This window comes from Struthio camelus, chromosome 2, assembly GCF_040807025.1.
Source record: "Struthio camelus isolate bStrCam1 chromosome 2, bStrCam1.hap1, whole genome shotgun sequence".
Classification (NCBI taxonomy): Eukaryota; Metazoa; Chordata; class Aves; order Struthioniformes; family Struthionidae; genus Struthio; species Struthio camelus.
In genome coordinates this window covers 100,477,627-100,486,752 of record NC_090943.1, presented here as the reverse complement: position 1 = coordinate 100,486,752, position 9,126 = coordinate 100,477,627, and the positions used below count along the sequence as shown (strand labels likewise).

At 39.3% G+C, this 9,126-nt stretch overlaps 1 protein-coding gene across 1 annotated transcript in view; it reads left to right on the top strand.

The window, feature by feature from the left end:
• Positions 1–622: 622 nt before the first annotated feature.
• PHACTR1 (phosphatase and actin regulator 1) overlaps positions 623–9,126 on the top strand; it is a 344,608-nt gene continuing 336,104 nt past the window's right edge. The window contains exon 1 of the mRNA XM_068931821.1: positions 623–790. The gene's annotated coding sequence lies outside the window, so the exon portion shown is untranslated. The remainder of the gene's footprint in view (positions 791–9,126) is intronic.

Sequence of the window (9,126 nt, the reverse complement as noted above, 5' to 3'; positions counted from 1 at the left end):
GGACAGATGGAGCTGTTTGGGCCTATCAAGTCAATAATCCACAAACTAAGAAGGATTTATGTGATAGACCATAATGGCTTAAATCCACTTTAAAAAGGACAGTTACAATACCTTGAAGCAACATTCAGTATATTCAGAGGGCTGATGTGGTAAATAATTATGAACCTTTTTGAATTAGTAGAGTTATTTAAAAACTGAAAGTACAAGTGAAATAACAGGGTTTTAAACACCTATATTCCTCTGATCTTAAAACTACCTGAGCTTTAATACTGAGTGTCACAATAATGACTCAGAGACAGCTTGGCAGAACAGCATTTCCACTGGGAGTGGTGCAGGGCCCAACCTCTATTCTGCTCCTAACTTAAGGAAACAAAAAGTACCGCCTTGTGATTTAGTGGGAAGATGCTTTCTGCAAGTGCAGAGGAGGCTGACTTTTTCCCCTTAGTTGCTCTCTAAACTACCCCTAAACACTTTGAAGGCTCTGACCCATGGTGGAGAACAGTGAGCTCAGCCTGAATTTCGCTCTCCCAGTGTGCTGAGAGCCCTAGTGATTACCTGTGGAAGGAGGAGGTGGCCTCCATTCGGTCAAATAGCTGATTACCCCCAGCTAACCAGTTACAGGAGCAGGGCAGAGTTTTGAAGATTCTGCCTGCTCTCTTTGCATTTCTCAAATAATTCTGCAGTTCAGTTTTGGAGTAGGCAAAGACATGACAGAAATTCTGTATGTCCTTTCTGGCCAGGCTGGAGCAGAATTGCTTGGGTGCATCATGCAGCTGATTTAATAATATAGGTAAGTGTTTACTTTATTGCTATGCATTGGAATAAGCCTACAAATAACAGCAGATATGAGTTCAAGCTCTATTCTACCTCCCTGGATAGCGGGCTCTTTCCATTATTGTCTTTTCCAAACAGCCCTTCCTGTTTCCAAATTCTTGGCAGCCTCACTAGCTTTTCCTATACCTTCCCTTGCCTCTCCTTCCTTCTCCAAGCTATTTTTTCCCCTTTAACTATCTAAAATATTGGAAAGATTCTATACTGCAGTCTTAGCAACAGTAGTTTGCTTTCTTTTTCTGGCTATGTGATAGCTTGGAAATATTTCCTGCTCATTAGACCCGCTTTTTCACTACTGGTAGAGATCTTGCCCTTTGAAATGAAATTTCTTTTCTTGTTTGACTGGGCTCTGTTTCTCAAGCAATTCAGATTGCTTTTTATGGCCTATGGTACCTTCCTGGTTGTTAACTATTACTAATAGCGAATTTCTGCACCATTTCAGTGTTTATATCTATTTCCCGCTCCCTAAGAAAATACAGTCAGCTATGGTGCTTTCTGGAGTCAGGCATGTGCTGCCTCTACAGACAAAATCTAACCCTAAGTGAGGCTGTTCATCAACACGCGTTATGTGAGAATTCAGTTTAATCGTGTTTAGAAACCAGGCTCATGAGGAGGGCATATGGAAGTGAATGAAGACCTCTTTTAGGGAGGCAGCTCCCCTTGCGCAAAAGGGCGGCTGAATTCTCCCAGCCATACCAGCTCATCCCAATTTTTCACGCAGACAGCAAAGCTTGTGGCACTTCTCTTCCTCCTGCTGGTGGTGAACGTAAATTGAGTGATGTCTCAGACACTCGGATACTCTGGCTACATGTGTCCCATTAAGGGCTATAAACAGATAGAGAATAAAGAGAGAAGGCCAGAGGAACGCTGTAAGCTGCTCACCAGCATGTCCTCGGGTATGGTACGTTGCTCCTCTTCAAGTCGAGAGCTGTTCGGCCTGCAGCCCAGGAAAGTATGTGGTTAAATGCATTGATCTACACTTTCATCTTTGTTGCTTTCAAGAAGTTCAAAAGACTTACACCCACCAGCAGCAGAAATTTGTGGGAGCTGAACAAAGGAAGGGCACTAAGAGTTTGTTAACTTAACCGCTTGTGGCTTGTTCTGTGTGCTTTTCTCCCCCTGATGTGTGAAATGTATGTATATGTATAAAATATAAGCGGAGAGCAGCTTGACATGCGTTTTCTCATTAAAATGTGTGGGTTTTTTTTTTAATGTACGTACATACAAATGGAGCCTAGTCTGCTCCAAAAAATATTTGAACTACAGAGAAACACAGAGCTGGACTTTAGTTTGAACTTTGTTGCTTATTTGTATAGAGTAAGGCTGGCAGTGGGGAAGCAACAGTGGTGACCTGATTGGTCAGGTACCTTCTGTAAGAATAATATCCTTTTCTTGTCTATTTTTTGTTGTTCTTTTTCACTCGGTCCTTGTTTCTGTGTCTTTTGATCGATAGCAAATATCTGTTTGGGGGGAAGGGAGAGGGAGAGTCCTTCAAATGCCGAAGAAAATTCATATTATCTCCAAATATGGAAATCTTGCTGTATTTTTGCTCTCTGATGAACAGAAGGTCAGGCGTAGCATCCTTGCAGTGTAAGAAGATCCTTCTCGCAATTTCTAATATACACTGTCGTTCTTTTTTTCACTTAGCAATGAGGAAAAAAAATCTTACTTTGAAAACCTTAAGAAGGAGAAAGCAGCACTGGGGAAGCCTTGCTTTAGCTTGGCAGTTGAGTAAAGCAGGAATTCATAGTTATTCAATGCAGAACCTGAACCTGTCCTTAATGCAGTCCCAGAATTAAGGACATGTTTAGATATTCTTTAAAATCAGGTCCAGGATTACAGCTGAATGTGTAGAAGGGATTTTTGATTTGCTGACAGCCACAGGAAAATATAAAAGTGATTTTGGATTGAGTCAATGAATATTTAAACAAAAATTCACTGAATTAAGAACTAAAAAGAATCACTTATGGTGAAGAAGAATCTCGAATGGTCTGAAACAGTGTTGTTTTGAATTTGAGCTTTCTGAATAATCTTTAAATACATTTTGAAAGTCATTTCAAATGGAAAATTTGCTTTGCACTTGAAAAGCAAAATATATCACTATCAAAAATGTCAAAGTATAATGTTTTGACTTTTTCAGGTTTTTTTGTTGTGCCCGCCCCCACCAACTACAGCTATTTCTAAGAACAAACACTTTGAAATTGACCTAAATTCAAAAAATATTTCTCTATCACTGAAAAAAATATTTTTCACTTGATGTTTCAGACAATAGTATTGTCCAGGTATGATTTGGATGTTGCAGGAAACATTAATAACACCTTAGTTCTATAACCTCCCTCCATGCATCCTTCAAATGTAATGATATATTCTGGCTACAGCGGTGGTTCCCAGCAAATGGGTAGCTCATGACTGAGCACAGCAGTAAAATGCGCAGTGTGTCAGAGTGAGCAGTAACATAGCAGTGTGCAACAGCAGAATGAGAAAATGTTTAAATTGAGCTATCTGTCAGGAAACTAATTGAATGATGAACCCAGAAATCTGGGTAAAGCTGAAGCTGAATTTCTGATGCATACAAGGGATCAGGATTTCACGACCACGTGAAACATCACCGTGCATGCCAAGTTAGATACAAGAAGCAATTGCAGAAATATCAAGAGTTTCCATGGGAAAACCATGGGAAACCCCACTGCCTTCCTCTTCATTGTGGGACCTAGGGGTGTTTCCGGGCTTATGAGTCTGAGTTTGCATCCCAGTTGCATACTAAATAAAAACTTACCCGCACATGCATATCATTTTCCTTTTGCCTACGTCCGCTCCTTTGCCCCGTGTACACAGTGTTTTACACAGCAGCTCCGAAACGAGGAATGTGAAACCTCATTACGTTCGAACAGGTGCCAGCTGGGGTGACCAGGAGACCAAAATGCCATAGTGGGAACTCGGCTGCCCTGTGGGAAGGAGTGAATGTAACTGGAGAAATACGGATTCCCTCTTTCCTGCCCCCACGCAGGTTTCTCCAGGTCATCTGTAGGTAATTCTTATACAATAACAGATCAACAGGCAGGAAATCCACTCTCATTGAATGCTTTCATATAACTTGAATTAATCAAATTTTCCACATGTGATGGGCAGATTATTTTAATCATGAAACTTTAAGTTGCTATTTATAATAACTACAGCTAGCTACGTCTGGTATGTCTGAGCTCAGCTTCCTTGTGCCAGGATTTATGTCTTTACCTGGTGCGGAGTTGTGTGATTGCCACACCATTAGTCAGAGCCAAGAGCTGTGATACCTTGTGAATTCTTCAAGCTCATCTTTTTGGCACCTATAATTTATCCTGAGCATCCAGAGGTATTAGGTAATACGAGCAGTAGAGAGGAAAGCAAGTGGGAGAAACAACTTTGATATTTTTTTCTTAACAGAAGATATTTTTCATCACGTCATGGTGATGAGGTGGTACAAATTCCCTTCAGCTTTCTCTAGTTGTACCTCTATGACAATCTGTCTGGCTTCTTAGCATCTAGCTTCTGGACCCTCTTTGATCTTCGTCTTCTTCAACATTGACGAAAGAAAATTTAGCAGCTTGGTTGCAGCCCAGAAATAGGATCTTCCGAGTTGATAACTCAGTTTTTATCACTAACCATCCTGTGGTGTTTATCAGTGGGTAACTTATTTCTACCAAATATTTCAGGTTTTGCCTGTGTCTTCCAATTAAACTAAACCAGCATAGTCATATAATCGAAATTATAAAAACCAAGTCAGCATATACTATTCATAAACTATCATAAAGCATCTGTCTCATGCTTAATCCGCTTTTAATAATGGGGGGGCTGCCTTCGCTTAAGCCTGTGTCTTAAGCTACTGCTTCAGCCCCCTGTGGTTTGACAGTCCATGACTGGAGTGCAAGATTAGTTGTGCTTACTGTACAACATTCAATCTAGATGCATGAGATTCAGTATCAAGCACTGTCTCCAAATGGGTTGTTCTGAGCATTTAATCAGGTTCTAGAAAGCTAGGATCCATGTTAGCAGCCCTTCACATAAAATATTTTTTATTCCAAAAACTAGGGAATTGTTTGCTTTGAAATTGAGATTGTGAAAGGATAATTTGAGTATGAAGAGAGTGGGTTAAATGAAAAAAATCTTACATTTAAAGATAAAGCAGAGGTGGGCATTATGAAATTGTTGCTTTGCTCCTCGGTCTGCAATTGTCATGTTGCAGTTTAGGGCAATCGATTCTGTGTGTTTCTAGAGTCAATACTTCTCCCTCAATCTCTCAAATTATTTTTAAATAAATGCTGTAGAAGCTCCCTCTTCATTTTGGCTGCTGCAGTCATGGTAAAGATTGGGGCGGGGAAGAGAAATTTGGTTTTATGTTACATGCACTGCAAAAGGAAGGAAGAAGTAGCAAAACCATGCGTCTGTTGGCCTTCTACCTCTACCTTGCATCTACATCTGTACGAGCTACTAAAACTTTGGAGCTAGGCACACAACGAATATAGTACATCAGCTCTTCCTCCTACAGAGGCAAGTGAGTTCGAGGAAAGGAAAACAAATAAAGCTTTCACTCCAGCCTCAAACTCACCTGCCAACGTAAGCAGCGCCTAGAACAGCTGTAGAAAGTGACTGTGCCTCAGGCAGAGTCTATGCTCGAAAAGGTCAGTGCCAAAAAATACCTGGTAACTTCTTGTTCAGAGCAGTCTATCCCAGACTGATAAGATAGTACAGAGTAGTGCATTTCATGTAGGCAGCGATGTGAAAACTGCCTCAGTCAGGACTTTCCTGATTGTACGTTCATCACAAGCCTCTGACCAGCACCACTAACCAGGATCTAAGAGAATGCCATTTTCACTGACCAGGCTGATTTGACTGTTCACATTTATCCATGGGTATAAATGGAGAACTGATTTTAATAAAGGTATCTTTAGAGGATTCTTCTCTGATCTCTGGAATAGCATCCATCAGTAGAGGATCCATTCTTCTTAGTAAACGGCAGTACCACTTTCACTTGATATCACCTTCATTAGAAGCAATTGTCCAGGCCTGTTTCCCTTGAAAACATATGTTATTGTTCCCCAAGGAAAAGTGATTAAGCAAAATGTTATCAGAATCAATAACTGCTCTGTTCAATATAACGCTTCCTGTACTTGGATAATGTTCTGTTTTATCAGGGGAAAAAGTAGACAACCTGCTTCCATTAGAAATGTGACAATGTCAGTCACTTCAGAATTTTAACTCGACAAAAAGTAAATGTGTTTCTTCAGGTCTTCCAGGACCTTCTCTCATTGCAATTGTATATATTTGCATAGTGATTCACAGATAAGTACATGCCAATAGCCACTTGTGTGAACAGATGTTGACTCCTAGAAGTATTGGAGTGCCATGACAGTATGTATCTTTGCACACACAGAGAAATACATAATTTAGTAGTATGTTGGAAATTTCAGTTAGTTTTGCCTTCCAACATGTGTATCACATCACTGCATGTTAATTAGCCTTTGCAGGAATATTGATGCTTCCCAGTAATATCAAGCAAGAATTTTAGAAAAGAAGGGGCCAACCAGAGGAGAATTTGTGCTGCAGTAATATTGGTAATAGAGACACTGTGTGCATATATTATGACACCTTATCAAAAAAGTAACATTCAATTTAAAATGATGTTTGTCAAACAGTGCAGTGATTGAATATGTTCTTAGTCATTAGCATAACAATAATGTAGCAAATATTGAAATAGTAGACATCACCTAGAACTTCAGACATGGATGATTTTAGTAAAAATTTTTGAAGGAATCCATTCAGCTAAGTATCTCCCTTGTATGTTGGTGTTATCAAGATGAATCCTATGAAACGGAGATGTTTAGTACAGAGACCAACATGGTCTTAGACCAATATGAGACAGCGAAAAAGAGAAAAGTTTTGATTGAACATTGTTTCTTCAGATGCTTTATACAGAAAAAATAGCCATTAGCGAAAAAGAGAAAAGTTTTGATTGAACATTGTTTCATCAGATGCTTTATACAGAAAAAATAGTCATTAGCTCAAGGGATAACCTACTCTGCTGATGACAGAAACAGAGGTTTTTATAAACAGTATTATGTTTCCAGACATTAATTTTTCAGATCAAAGCAAAATTAAGCACTATATAAGCCAAACTCAAAGTTAGGGGAAATAAAATACGTATAATTCTCTCTGGATCTGTTCTTCCTCTGTTACTCTGAGACAAGTCAGCAGTGCTACTCCAGTAATCGGCATTACCGAGATCCATTCTTGTAACGGAATACAAAGTCTGATAGATATTTAGCCTATGGATTTTTTTTCAGGTTTCTGCTGTGATTAACTTGATAACTGTCCACTCCTATTCTGACAGTCTCATTGCTCTGTTCTTTCAGATTATGCATAACTGGCACTGTCTGAATTCTGTTTTGGTTTCACCAGAACATGAAATACTGGAAATAGGAAGAAACTTCTTATGAGTTGGAGGTTGCTTTTTGGATTTATTCTGTTTCTCTCCTTTTTAATACCCTTGCTTTTGATTTGTACCCAATAAATCCAACTTTCCATTCCTAGAAACAGACTAGTAACGCTTTCTCTTTCTTTTTAACCTGGGCATACAATCGGAAGCAGACCCTCACCCATACAGCGCCCTTCCTTTACAGAGGCAGGAAGTGGACAGCTTGATGACAGCATGCTAAAAAGGAAATGGAAGGAAAAACCAAAGAGGGGGAAAACAAGAATATTCAGTTCTTGAAGCCTTTTTTTTTTTTTGGTTAAAAAGTCAGGTCTGTAAGTTCTGTCTTGAAGATTAATTTAATTTCTTCAAACCTGTACTGAGAGTCACCAGCAGATGCAAGCTTTTCCTTATGGCTTTTAGCTATACTCTTCTCTTAATTCTAAGATGGGTTTCCACATGACTTTTTCAGGAACACTTTTCTGAAATTTTGTCCCAGTTTGCCAACCTCGGTATTTTTTGAGTAGAAAGGAAGGAGGCATGCAGAGTCCCACAAAATTCTCGGGCTTAAAATCCCAGTATGTGTTTCATGTTACTAAAAATTGTAGGGCCCCTTACAAATATCTTTACTGCAACTGAACATCATCTTTTCCTACAAGTCAGGAGGTCTGAGGGCTCAGAGTCCTCCTATGGGTCTGGCTAGAGAAGGGAATCGGCTCGCGTGAGGAAAACGGCTTCCTGAATTCACATAGCTAACAACATATAAGTTTGAGCCTTTATCTGAAATGGTGTGCGAATGCCCTTGGAGGTCTACTAGCTGGGGAAACCTCTTGCATGTTTCCTAGTGTAGGCATGCGAATAGGGCTAAAGGTCTTGTCTCTAGTCTTTTTTGTGGATACATTTTATAAAACACACAAACTTTGGTAAACTTTGGTTTCTCTAAAGCTCATTAAAAGCCACACTGCAGTTCATATGAAGTAAATCATTTCACTGTTTCAGTGTCACTTTCCATTTCAGAAAATTTCAGCAGGAATAATTTTTGTCACTTGCTATGCAAGTTCCCAGGTTGAAATTTTTATCTTAGTGACTTTGTTCTCTTTCAAGGACACAAGCTTCCCTTGAGACTGCTGTTGAAATACAACCACTAATGTTGGATTCCAGCCCATATCCTTTTTCCTAGTTACTTGGTAATTCAATATCCTTCCTGTACCTAAAAATCATAACACTGAAACTAGCCACAGACAGTTTTTGTGAAATCCTTCCTCTCAGTGTGGTAGTTCATAACCAGTGAAGGCTTTGATACCCTTTATGTACTTCCAGTTGGCAAAATCACACACGATTTTTCTTTTTTTTGAATTTTCACAGCTAGCTGCTATCTCAATGTTTCCTAGGAATGTCATACTGTAAATCGTCCTGTTTGTGGGATGCTCAGGGGCGATATGCCATAGGCTTAAGGCAGGATCCAAAAAAGATAATTAATGACCATCTCTGCTGCTGCTATTAGATGATTCTATAGCCACAGCAATTCCTTTCTAGAATATAATGCTTGTTCTACCAGCCCTCAGAAGACTGATTGTCATATATATATAACCAAACACAATGATGGATAGATATGTCCATTAGTAAAATCATAGACCAATGCTCAGCAAAACATATTTGGAATTATGATAAAAGCTTTTTTATGTTCAGGTTTACAGAACTGCAGTTCCTTTCTTTGTAAGGACTCTCATAAGTATTCTGTCTTTGGCATATTCAAAACGCAGCAGTCTGCATCCTTACAAACATTCAACTATCTTTATTTTCTCCATTTCACGTAAGTGTACTCAAAGGCAATTCAAAGTTTGGCTAGT